At 37.0% G+C, this 13,755-nt stretch overlaps 1 pseudogene; it reads right to left on the minus strand.

Annotated features, from left to right (window-relative positions):
* The window catches only part of LOC128871989 (uncharacterized), a 140,094-nt pseudogene extending 130,025 nt beyond the window's left edge, over positions 1–10,069 (minus strand).
* Positions 10,070–13,755: the final 3,686 nt, after the last annotated feature.

Below are 13,755 nucleotides of genomic sequence, written 5' to 3' on the forward strand. Positions count from 1 at the left end.
CGGCTACGACAACCAATTGTGGCAACCTTGCGGAAAATAAGAAAATATGCTGCTGTATGTAGACTGAAGTCCTTCACTGAAAGCGTCAGCCAGATAAATGACTTGCCACTAAAAAAAATGGTTTAACGAGAAGTACCAAGTAAACAGCTACAGTGGTATCACAATGGATAGGCAACGGTCTAAGTGAGTTCGTTTAAATGCCGACTGGTATTTCGACCTACCTGCCCACCTACATATCTACCTAGGCCCAGTAAAACCACATAAGAGCAAAATCGTATTATCATTTATTCTGAAATGCTTTGCATTTCAACGAGATAGAGAAGTAGAAGAAGAAAAAAGTATGCCATAAGGGCGGCCAAATTTTAATAAATTCTTAAAAATTCATCATTCTGCTTTAGCTCAAGAGCACACATTTTACCAAGGCGTTGAAAAATTTAAAGCAGAAACATGAATTTTCATTCCCCTCCTACAACCCTCCTTGCATCAACTTACTCTGTCTACTTTGATGTCGCTTCACATAATTTCTGTCACATACGCTCGTCTACTAAAACAAGTACGTGCACGCACACATGCGCATATATGTACACACAGATGCAACCACACTCGCGCCGTTTACCTTTACTTAGTTGTCAGCTTTTATTTTAAGCTTTGTTGCATTTCCTTTCTGTTGGAATATTCACCAACTCTTGTGCACACATCGGCGGCGACCTTTGCCTTTGCTCACCTGCGCGAGCATTTTCCTTTGCCTCCACCACATTTATGAGCAGGTGACTGAAGCAGAAAACCACAGCGTCAACAGTTGGCGTCACTGTTGACAGCAGTAGTGTTGCTGCCTTTGTTTTACTCTCGCACCCATGCATACATACATATGAACATACCTTTATTTGTTGCCTATGGCAAAGGGCCACAGAAGGTGATTAAATGGCGCACACATACACACATACACGCGCGCGCATATGCTCGGCTGCTTGGTTGCGCATTTTTGTTTAAATCTCCCTTAGCCCTTTTGCAATCGTACCTCCGCTTTACTAACGGATGTGTATACGCTGTTTGCAGCTCCATTTGTGGTTTGCAATTATGGCCAGGAAATGCGCAGGTGTTTGCAGGCGCGTAATGCAAAAAATTTCACAAACAACTGTATGAAATATGTGTTTGCGAGTGTGTGGTCGTATGGAAAATTAAGCGACTCTTTTTTATAACCACAACTCTTGAATTTTAATGATGTTTTTCTCCTTAACCGCTGGAGTTATTTGTAATTATTTTCTACAACAACTTTTAAGAATTAAAGACGGAGTGAGTTGAGTATTTTAAAACCACTTTAATTCTTACGTATCGTTAAAAAATACTTACACTAAGGTCACAAGCTGACCACTCACATATTTCAGTTCAAGGATTATAAGGTATGATATAAAAAACAATTAGTAAATAAAAGTGCCGGTAATTTTAAAATACAAAACCTTTACTTTAAAACCACCTATGAACACAGTGGGAGTAATGGGAACTATCGATGGCGTGTAGCCTTCATATGCCTGCAGGAGAAAGAGCTGGAGGCAGGTGCCTGTTGTGTCATCGAGTAGAACTTAGCCGAGGTGGGAGGATTGTTATAGTATTAGTGGGAGCGCCACATACAATTGGTGTGACAGCACCCTTGAGATGTTTCTGACATTTTAATTTAAATTTCCTTAAAAAAAAGCAAAAAACATAACACACCATGCAAGATTGCAGTAGAGCAAACGAACAACGATTTGCAGTTGAACAAAAGGCGCATGGCACTCCTTGAACCGCTTTCCGTTTATGGGGAGATTTCTTGTTGTTGTTTTAGTTGTTGAGTATTCCTACTGAAATATTCGTAATTAGCGACTAGCGCTGTTTTACTACCACTGTACTCGTGCGATGAGGTTTTTTTTTGTTTTTTTTTTTTTGTGTCTTTAGGTCAGATCCATTTCGTTAAATCTAGGTAGAGATTTCATTAATTTGCTCTAAAAAGGGGGTGCCGAAAGAGTGAAGTCTTGTTCCAGCTATACCTGGACATTCGCATAAATCGTGGTAGAGACTTTCTTTCACCCCTTCCGCTTCACAGCTTCTTCAGATGGCATTGTAAGGGAGATTAAGTCTGGCTGCATGATCTCCTACCTTCCAGTGACCTGAAAGGGTTGCATTTAAACGTGAAATATTTGGCCGAGAGCATACTAACAGGTAATTCGTCCTCTAGATGTTGTTCGACGACCATCTTTTGCTTGTAATACTACACTATTTATTTTCTTCTACGGCGATTGTTCGCGAGTGGGCCAAAATACATACAAGTCACATTCGGACAGCTTGCGATTCGTTTCTGGACTGTCTCAAGGCCATAGTCAAGGCGAAAGGTGGTCTTATCGAGCAAAAGTAAGTTGGTTCTTAATTTTGTATTATTTTCACACATTTTTTACTTTGAATTGAATGAAAGTAATTTTCTAAACTAAATTTAAAGCCTTTTTAATTGGTTACACTTCGAGTGCGGACCCTATACGAGGGATAATATCAATGAAATTACTAAAAGAAGCCACAGATCGATTTGTTTGCCTTTTACACGAAGCGAAATAGCTATACGGAACACTAAACAAACTAATTTTCGTTAATAAAATAAACTTAATAAAATTTCGGCATTTTTCGGCATGCGGAAAGAAAACAAAAATTAAAATAAAGCATGTTAAATAATTTATTTCAAACTTTTATCGTACAAATTTTATTATTATTAAGGGCGTAAAGGCAAATAGGAAATATGGAACAAAGGTATTGTAAATGAGAATAAGAATGACGCCACAAACTATAGACCTATTACAAAATTGTCAACAGTTTAGAAACTATGTGAGACTGTTGTTAAGACAAAACCGGTTTTTGCTATAATATCATGAGCTTAACCTGCTCAGCTGTACAGGAAACACATCTTCCCATCATTTCTAGGTATTGTCTGATGTTCCTTAAAAGAGGATTCGCGGTCCACTTCTCTTCACAATTTTTATTAAATGACATAAATTCTCGTTTCCAATTTTCGAAATTTTTCATTCACGCTGATGATCTTAAGATTTACTAAGTCAGATCGAACGTCAAGGATTCAATTGTATTGCAATCTAACTTAGACAGAGTTTGGTCAGAGAAAAGTAGTTTGTATTTGAATACAGACAAATGCCTTCAAGTAGTTTTTTTTTTTTAATCAAATCTATGGTATTATATCTATCACATTTTGGGGGTTAAACTCAAAACTGTGGCCCAAATTGAAGATCTAGGAATATTTTCCGACTTTAAACTCATATTCAGTAACCTCGTAGTTATTTAAGTCCGAATGCTTACGATATGTTAGCCTTTGTCCGGTGGAATTGTCCAAATTTCTCATATCCTTCTACTTTCAAAAAGCTATACGTAGCATTCGTTAGGGTACATTCAGAATATGCCGCTTTTATCTGGCGGTGGAAGTGCCGCCACTTACATAGAATGAATTGAGCGTATTCAAAAGGTATTTATAAAATTGTGTTACGACCGCTGAATTTTTCATAGCCTTTGCCTTCATACGATTCTCGATATCAGCTTTGAATTTAATATCACTACACAGCAAAAGTACACTTGATGTTGTGCCTTTGTACTAAATGTGATAACAAGTGAAAAAGATTGAAATTTATAGACTTTCGAAAAACATTCGATATTTTACATCGCGGCGCTATTCGTAACGTCCTCGAGAGCAAAGATATCCCATCGAAATTCATTCATCTTCATCACTCAACGAGGGCACAGACGTAAGCGGTCGGATAGTGCATGAGAAACTTTTAGGTCACAAAATCAGAATATTAGCAGGTGTACTGCAAGGATGTGTTAACTCGCCACTTCTATGTATTTAACATCGTTTTGGACGTTGTCATGAAAAATGCCTCATCATCCGAAGTACTACAAGGACGTCTAGCGAATATTTACTATGTAGATGACATCAGTCTTCCCCCCCACAACTATCTTAAAATGGCAGTTAAGATTCAAACAATACGAGAAGCATCTGATAAAGCCGGCTTGAAGATCAATATCCAGAAAACGAAAGTCATGCGTACAACCACAGGAAATACGCAACATTTCTCAATTGACGGTATCGATATCGAAGATGTACCATCTTTCTGCTATTTAGGCGAGGTTCGAGCGATGATATCAAAAGCCGAATAAAGAAAACTGTGGAGGCATTTGACTCTCGGTAGGCAATTTAGCACACATCACACATTTCACGGCACACAAAAGTGTGAATTTTTAACTCCAATGTAAAGTCGACTTTTTTAATGATTTTTAAACGTGGAATGCGCCGTCAGCTAACACAAGTTTAGTGCTAGTTTTTGTAAACAGATGCCTTCGAAAAGTTCTCCAAAGATTCTGGTCAAATACATATTATCTCGAATGCTGACTTATGGGCCCGAACCCAGCAGAAGCCAATATTATTAGCGATCCGAAAGAGGAAAATGGGCCTGAATTGACCATGTTCTGCGAAGAAGAAATGGTGACTTAATAAGGGCCGCCACTGATTGGAACTCCCAAAGAAGCCGCAGACGTAAAAGACCAGCGAATAACTGGAGACGACTGCTGGAGTCAGAAGCCCGTGATATGCACTTTAGCTGAAATGAAGTTAATTGGCGCAAAACAGAACCGAATGGATGAAATTCGTTGTGTCCCTATGTTTCACACAGGAACTCTATCAATTTATGATGATGAATTTTGGTTGGAGTTCTTCATAAATCACTTAATCAAAGTTGATCGAAACGAATAAGATGGACAAACGCTAGATGGCACGGCATTTAGCGACAAGACGGCGAATGATGACCACCGTCAGCCATTTTAACGTTGTATTAATTAATCAAATATATACTGCAAATCATAAATCAAATTAATAATATTTATACTGCAGATTAATAAACTTACAGATATAAATATCTACTCATTCAATATCAATTCATTCAAATAAAAATAAAATTTCGATGCAGAAATATTAGTTTGACTAATTTGCTCCTGTTAGCTGAAAGCTTTAAAATAATTTCATCAAATTGAAATATTAGTTTATAAAAGCAACCCAATTTAACATAAAACGGGCAAACGCTGAACGATTGTTTCATTTTTTTATGTGGAATAAAATACTGATCACTGACAAAAAATTTCGGAAAAAAAATTCAAACATCATCACAACATCACAATTTTTGGGCCAACCCAAACTTACACTTTATCATACCAAAACTCAATGGGCTATAACACTTCATACCTGTTCAGTTTTTTTAATTTTCAAAAAGTTTGAAGTTTGAATTTCGTGAAAAATTAACCAAATTTGTTTAAAAAAAAGAGGTTGTCTGTAAAGTCGGTTTACTGAAGATAGTTAGTTGAACGTAACAATGTCACAAGAAAATACTGATGGAATGGTTGCATTTTTCAAAAGAAAATTTTAATTTTATTTGTTTGATAGATATTTCGTGTGGATATAGAGAAGGAGGTAAATGGAATCGCAATGGAATTGATCAAGTTACATTTATTTGTACGCATAAATACAATTATGTCAATTTTTTTTTCCAATGTACATAGGGGTTCTGCAAAATGAGTCCCCGTTCAAAACAATTTAACAAAATTTTCCATAAAATTCTTCGTTCAGAAAATCATTTTAAATTTCCAAAACGCTTGAATAAAATGTATTGCTTAAATTTTTACTCGACTGTTAAAACTTAATTTTTGATTTTATTATTTTATAATAATATATTTTGTATTCACATTATTTCTTTCAGCAAGGAAACTGAATAAAAGTTGTGGTTCAATTAGTTACTTAATTATTTTTGCAAATTTAATTGTAATTTGTTGTAAAAAGAGTTGTGTACATCAAATTCAGTTATGCCCTCTTATGTTTTAATAAAACTTTGCTCACTTCCTAACCTGTTGCCGATTCGCGTTTAACTACTGAATACTATAAAATTTGAAATGTGCCAGTCAATGAATGGAATGATGCATTGTTCTTCTCTTAATCTCTTTGCTGCTCATTTATTACATATAAAAGCGATGGTTCGTATGTTTGTTGCTAATTTGTTTACACCTTTTTAAGTGAGTAAAAGCGCACACTCATTTGGCTCTTGGAACAAAATCCGTTATACACATACTTACATATGTGCATACAGGCATGTGGATATGTGCATGTATGTAGTTTCCCATAGGCTTTGAACTAGTCTTGTATTATTGTGTAGCAGCTGTCCGGACGCGTCGCTTACTCAAGTACGAAAGAGCCAGATGTCAAACGTTGCCGAACGCGGAGGCCGATTGTGCCTCTTTGTCGTTCGTTCCGCGCTCTCGCTTGCAGTTCAAGCAAGGTAACGACGAATGAGCAGGGTAACGACGCATGAGCAAGATAACGACGCATTTTTTGTTGCGTGCAGCCGGCTCCATCGAATTATAAGACGTTGTCACGCCAAAAATGTGAAATTAAATAAGAAACAAATAAATGGTTAAAATTTATCACCGCGTGCCTGTGCCTTTTATTTGTGGGAGTATCTAAAGTCTGCCCCCCCGGTAGGCAATGGCAAGCCTCCGAGTGTATTTCTGCCATAAAAACGCTCCCCATAAAAATATCTGCCGTTCGGAGTCGGCTTGAAACTGTAGGTCCATCCATTTGTGGAACATCATCAAGACGCACACCACAAATAGGAGGAGCTCGGCCAAATACCCAAAAAGGGTGTACGCGCCAATTATGTATATATATCTAGAGTCTAAATGCTTCGTGGATAAACCAGTTTTTATTGAGGTATTGGATGTCGAAATTACTAAAGTTATTCATGAGATACCGACCAAAGTCCTCCAGCGAGTCATTTAAAATTAGTGTTTGCGGTTTTAATTTTGGTTGTGGGTAAGACTCCGTCAGAAAATATGAGATTTGCAAGTGGTCTTTCGATTTCTTTGAAACTTTGGGAAATATTAGTTCTAGGTAAGATACATTCGAGCCTAAAAGGATTTTGAAAAATTTTCAAAATTGAGTCATCTACGCCATGTTGAAAATCGGGACCGTGTTTTTTTCAAAAATCAATATTTCTTGAACCGTTGGATGGATTTCAATGCAATTTACAGACAATATAGAAACAAATAAGTAGTTTAAATTAGTATTATGTTAAAAAAAAAATTTCGAAATTTTGACCAAAAAAAAGTCAAAAAAATTTTTTGAATCAATTTTTAGTTGATTTGGCCAGTTTTTTAGATTTTCTGTTATACACGTAACGATTCCTTATGATTTAACCTTTATTTTGAAAAAAAAAATTTTATGCTGTCTATAATAGTTCTCGAGATATTGCGATTTTAGTGGAAGCGCGCACGCACGGTTTAGGTAATAGGTGTGCAATGCGCGCTGCGTTATGTGTTCCTGTATGAAGTGACTGGAGCAGACTGCTGCAGGTCTGTGCGCGTTTTTCTACTCCCGCGCTGCGTAACCGCGAACTTCACGGTGCGCGCTTCCACTAAAATCGCAATATCTCGAGAAGTATTATAGACACCATAAATTTTTTTTTTCAAAATAAAGGTTAAATCATAAGGAATCGTTACGTGTATAACAGAAAATCTAAAAAACTGGCCAAATCAACTAAAAATTGATTCAAAAAATTTTTTTGACTTTTTTTTGGTCAAAATTTCGAAATTTTTTTTTTAACATAATACTAATTTAAACTACTTATTTGTTTCTATATTGTCTGTAAATTGCATTGAAATCCATCCAACGGTTCAAGAAATATTGATTTTTGAAAAAAACACGGTCCCGATTTTCAACATGGCGTAGATGACTCAATTTTGAAAATTTTTCAAAATCCTTTTAGGCTCGAATGTATCTTACCTAGAACTAATATTTCCCAAAGTTTCAAAGAAATCGAAAGACCACTTGCAAATCTCATATTTTCTGACGGAGTCTTACCCTTGTTTTATTGTATTTATTGCATTATTGTGGCGCAAAATTAATAATCCCATCGGAGGATTTATAATTTTTTGCAAATGGCGTCTTAGTCATTCATATTTGACACTTTCCAACTAAACAGCTGCAATATACAAGCAATGAAGCGCATAAAGCTCAAAATAATGATTTCCATCACTCAAAACCATTTATTTTTATTTAGTAAAAAATTTTTCAAAAACATAATTAGATGATTAATTTTGTGCCACTTTGTATTAATTAAGTTCTGTGTAATTAGTCTTATTTGCACTGTAAATATCTGCTCATTTAATATCAATTCATTAAAATAAAAAAATGTCGGCGCATAACGGGCTTAAAATGTTAGTGTAACTAATTTGCCCTTGATAGCTGACAGCTTAAGAATAATTTCATCCATCACCATAAAATATAGCTTTTCCATATTTATGATATTGTGCAAATATGAAATTTTGCAGTAGCGAATTTTACTTTAGTTTCAGTTTAATTTTCATCTGCGCTTCGAGTACAAAAAAAGCTCCCTTAACGAATTTCCCATTCTTAACTACACCACCCACTAATGCATGGAATGAATAACAACAAAAGCAAAAAAAAAAAAGCAAAAAATAGAGGTCTTATTTCATAAATAAAAATTTTCCGTTGCAAGGGTAACTTTTTTCTGCGCTTAACTACGCCTTTGAGTGCATTTAATCACACTTGTTGAGCGCGCTCTTGCCACTTCATAATTTATTCTAACTGCGATTTTCCGCAGGGACGCAAAAACTCCGTCCCATTACACCCATACTTACACATTTGCTTACGTACTCGGCATTTTACTTGTCTGCTCTAAAGGAGCGTAAGAAGATTTGCAGTGACACGAGACGTACTAATGGACTTTCGCTTATTTGTTCTTTCGTTCGTTCGGTTGGTTAGTTGATGCAACTGCGGCAGCTGCCAAAAATGTCAGACTGCTTACACCCCGCCATCAGTCTTGCTTATTTGTTGTCGATTGCGCTTTGTCTGGTCTCTTCTTTTTTTCTTTTTTTGCTCACTGCCAACTTTTTTCATTCCTCTTTTTGTCTTCTTAGCGTCGCCAAGAGGCGGCAAATGTACACGCAGATTAAAAAACTTTAAGTCCACGTTAAGTCGTGCAACAAAAGTCGAAATGAATTTCGTAAGAGTAAAGTACTTTAACCAACCAACCGAGCAACGAAACAATATTTCAACTTGGTCATGATTTACTTACTTGCCTGAGAGTAAACTTTGGATTTTGTTTTTTTTTTCATTTCGTTTTTTTTTTTCATTGTATATTTTTTACGTGGTATGCAGTGCTCCCGGCGCCTGCTGCCAAAAATGTGGCACACAAAAGGTCCACAACATAATTTATTTATAAAAACTTTTCGTCAATACAAAAGCCCAAATAGAAGAACTTATTGAGCGGCAAAATAAACTCTTAACAACGGCGAACTGTAGCAAGTCAGCTTGGCCCAACTCTGTGCGAACGGCGGCGCTCTTCACCGCCCGCTCGTCAAAGTCTGCATGCGATTGAGTCAGAATTGAAGTCACACGTACGCGAGAACTTTCGAACACTTCAACTTCCGTTTTAGCCTCGTTAGCGCCAATGTTATTTTATTTTTATTGCATTTCATTTTGTATGCGCAGCAACAACTTTGCGGTTGTTGATTTTTACAATTATATTACTCGTATTTAATTTTTATTTCTTTAACCCGCTCCTCATTTTTCACCTCCACCCAGCTTTTATGCTTTTAGCTTTTAACCCGCTCAAATGAGAAGGTAAAAGAGCAAAGTAGTGAAAAATTTTACAAGTTTCACTTCGTTCGAGTGCAGGTAGAATTGTAAAAGTTTGTCGTTGGCCAAATGGAAAATGCACAGCACTAAGCAAGGGGTAGTGCCTCAAGGAAATCAGTTGGTGCGGTGCGGCACATCAGCTACTGCAGGTACTTCTTTCACACAGTCCTTTTTAGGCTCGTTTGCGATCAGGAAGTCACTAGTGCGCTTCACTGTTGCATGCCACATGCTTTGGCAGTCCAACGAGTTGAGTTGAAATTCGTATTTTGGCAATTGACTTGCAGTTTCCGTTTGTGCTTTTTCCTTCACAGATTTCGCCAGCTTACTTAATGTGGCAACACACATATTTGCAAGTCTCCTAACTTTTTCACAAAAATTGTGCAACTACAAAAAGATTCACGCGCAGAGTTTTTGTTCTAAATTAAGCAATTTGTCAAATGTTTTTGTGAAGTTTTTGAATTTATTTTTTTCGCCAAAGCGGTTGTTTGAATATAATTTGAGTGAGCGAAAATTATGGTGTATTTTTACATAAAACCGGTAAAATATTATAGAAAATAAAAGTATTTTTCGAGAAAAGTTTTACATTTAAATTACCTAAGCGGCCGAGCATTGCCAGGCGCTTATTTCTTAAATTATTTAGAAGCTATACATGAGAGGTGGAGTTTGTTACGAACTACAACTTTTTGTTGTTGAGTAGCTCGAAATTGCTTTTTGCACTTAAAGTTTGCTTAGCCTCGAATAAGAATGGAAACAACGCAACTATTCTCCAACACGAAGTTTTTAAAAGCTGCCACTGTGCATGTTAAAGCAATTTTTTTATTTTCTGTGAACTATTCAATGGATTAAATTTAAGGAAATATATCAAGACTTCATAGTCCATAGCTAACAGAGGTATACCCTGGAGTCTGGGCGGCCACCTTAAACATCCTGACTAAGCCGACGACATAAGTCTGCTGTCGCACAAATACTCACATATCCAGTTAAAGATCGCAGCTGTAAGCGAATGTGCAGCGCAACTGGGCTTAAAAATCAATATTGCGAGGACAAAGATGTTGTGTGTCAACACTGCGGGCGCGTAAACCTTTCAAATCAACGGCACCAAATTCGAAATAGTAGATGAGTTCTGCTATCCCGGAAGCGTCGTGAGCAAAAATGGCGGCTGAGCAGCCGACATTCGCGGTCTAATATCGAAGGGTCGTGGTGTGCTTAGTCTTTTGAACAATGTGTGGAGGTCATCACATACAGTACCTGGCCATTGAATTATGACCGATGATAAAAATTACATATTTATGACTTTGAGAGCGAATAAAAAACAAACGGTTATAAAGCATTTAAAAAGTTTACGTATTTGTTCTTATTAAAAGCTTCTTGACATTTGCATTAGGAATATTTATTTTAAACTAATATTTCGTGGCTCCTCCCCTTGCTGTTAAGACGGCCGCAATTCGTCGAGGTATACTGGCTACGAATTGTGTTATCTTCATCTTAAGATTTTGGTCATTATACCACACATCTTCGATCTTTTCCTTAAGCTGTTGTATTGTGGTAGTATTCCGCTGGTTTACTGCCGATTTGAGGTATACCCAACAATTTTCGATCGGGTTAAAGTCCGGTGAATTGCCAGGCCAAAACCATGATTTCCCTTGAATTCAGACAATTCATGCTCATCCTGGATGTGTGACATGAAGCTTCATCTTGCATAAAGATGTATTCGTCTCTCGGACACGACAGAGCGCATTGTTCCCTCAATAATGGACCAGGTCCACGTCCCCCTGAAGTTATACAGCCCCAAACCATAACCCTGGAGGGGGGTGTTTGACACTTGGAAGCACGCAATCTTCAGAATATAGTTCTCCGGCTCTTCTGCGAAAAAAATTTGCGGTTTTTGTGACCGCTTCCAATCGGCATTCATCGCTGAAGATGATCTGTAAGAAGAAGAACACAACCACAAAAAAGTGTGAATATTCACATCTTCTTACTGCTATTTGACAAAGGAAAAAATGTTGTTTTTAAACTTACTTTTTTCCAATACTCCGCGTCGAAGTCTCTGTGAAAGTGTGCCTAAAGTTTCCGCCAATTTCGCATACTCGGTGTCAGTTTTGGCTCTTTTGCTGGTCGTCTGCCAAAAAGTCCATTTTCGTATAAGCGTCGTCCTAACGTGTTTTCCAAATATTTACTCCAGATTCCTGAACCTCTCTTAAAATCATCCGACTTCAGGCATTTCTGTTCTGTTTGCACGATTTTGCGATACTGCCTGGTTGAGGTGATGCGTTATCGGCGATATTTTTGGCGATTGTTTGAAGTTACTGCTAAAACGTTGTTGGTATTTTTTCACTTTTTGGCAACATTTACCACAGACGGCTTGGGTATTCCAACGGTTCTTGCTATGTCTGCATAGCTCAGGTTCTTGGCTCTCACAAGAATTTGTGCAATTTGTTACTTTTGTCCCGATGTCAAATCCGTCTTTCGGCCCATTATCTAAAATAAACTGGTTAAATTGAAAAAAAAATGATAATCCACGTGATAAATTCTAAAGATATGTATATTTAGTACTTACTGTTGTTATATTTTAGATATATGAATATTCACTATTCAATTCTTTCACTTATCAGTCGATCTCAATTAGTTTTTTTATACTCTTCACACAAGATCAAATTAATTCGCACTGGCACTTGCACACTTAACTTTTCACTCATAAGCAAAAACCTGATCCGATTGACCGGAAATTGTTGAAAACATCTAAGAACAGGTTAAAAACCTCTTAATACCTTTTTTTTGGAAAAGCCCAAATTAGATTGAAAATTTTATCTGATATTTGAAGTTTTCAGAAAAAATGCCTTCAGTCATAGTTCAATGTATTGTATATCCAGGTGCACAAAATTGAGGATCTTTAAATCTAATACAAATTCTTTTGTTCTTTATGGGTGTGAGTCATGGAACATAACAGAGCGTGATATAACGCATGGGCTGAAAAGTTACAGGCCTAATAAAGAAAACACCTTTTTGTTTTGTTCAAAATTATCTTTATTCATCAACGAAATTTCCATCAACAACAACGCAGTCATTCCAGTGCTACTCTAACATTTCAATACCAGTTTGGTACGCTTTATCTTTTGCATCAAAATCGGCCTCAGTTTCAGCGATAACCTCTTCATTCGACCGAAAATTCTTACCCACGAGCGCTTTTTTAAGTATGCTAGTAGTCATATATTAAGCCTGGGAAACAAATCTGGCGAATACGCCGAATGTGGGAGCAATTCCAAATTCAATTCATGTACTTATAGTTTTGCTATTTTTTTGATGGACTTATGACACGATGCGTTGCCTTGATGAAGCAAAATTTTCTCTGCCATATGCGGACGCTTCTTTGCAATCTCGGGCTTAAAAAGCTCCAATAACGCTATGTAATGTTCATCGTAGATGGTATTTCCCTTCTCAAGATAGTCAACAAATATTACACCACGTACATCCCAAAGCACCGAGGTCATAACCTTTCCATCCGAGTATTGTGCTTTTGGGCGCTTTGGACAAGGTTCACCAGTTCCTGTCTCCTCAGATGACGATCGTTTTGATTCCGGAGTGAAGTGATGGATCCATGTTTCATTCATTGTCACATATCGATGCAAAAATGACGGTTTATTACGTTAAAACGTTGTGAAACACTACTCAGTATAATTAACACGTTCTTGTTTTTGGTCAACAGTGAGAAAAAGCGACACACTCTTTGAACAGAGCTTCCTCAAGCCAAATACTCTTGCAATATATAGCCGACTTGTTCTTTGATATCTTTACGGTGTCATCTGACTAACGCAACTTCAATTTTCGATCGTTCAAAGCGATTTTGTGGATTTTTTTATGCTTTCTGGTGTTATCGCCTCATTTGAACGTCCACTGCGTTATGCATCATCGGTGTATCTACGACCACGTTTGAAGTCAGCGGACTGTCATTTTATTGTTGTTTCTGATGCGGCGGAGTCCTCATAACGCTTTTCGAGCCTACTACAAAGACTAAATTCTTGTTGCCCATTGTT

This window comes from Anastrepha ludens, chromosome 2 (genome assembly GCF_028408465.1).
Source record: "Anastrepha ludens isolate Willacy chromosome 2, idAnaLude1.1, whole genome shotgun sequence".
In the NCBI taxonomy this organism is placed as follows: domain Eukaryota; kingdom Metazoa; phylum Arthropoda; class Insecta; order Diptera; family Tephritidae; genus Anastrepha; species Anastrepha ludens.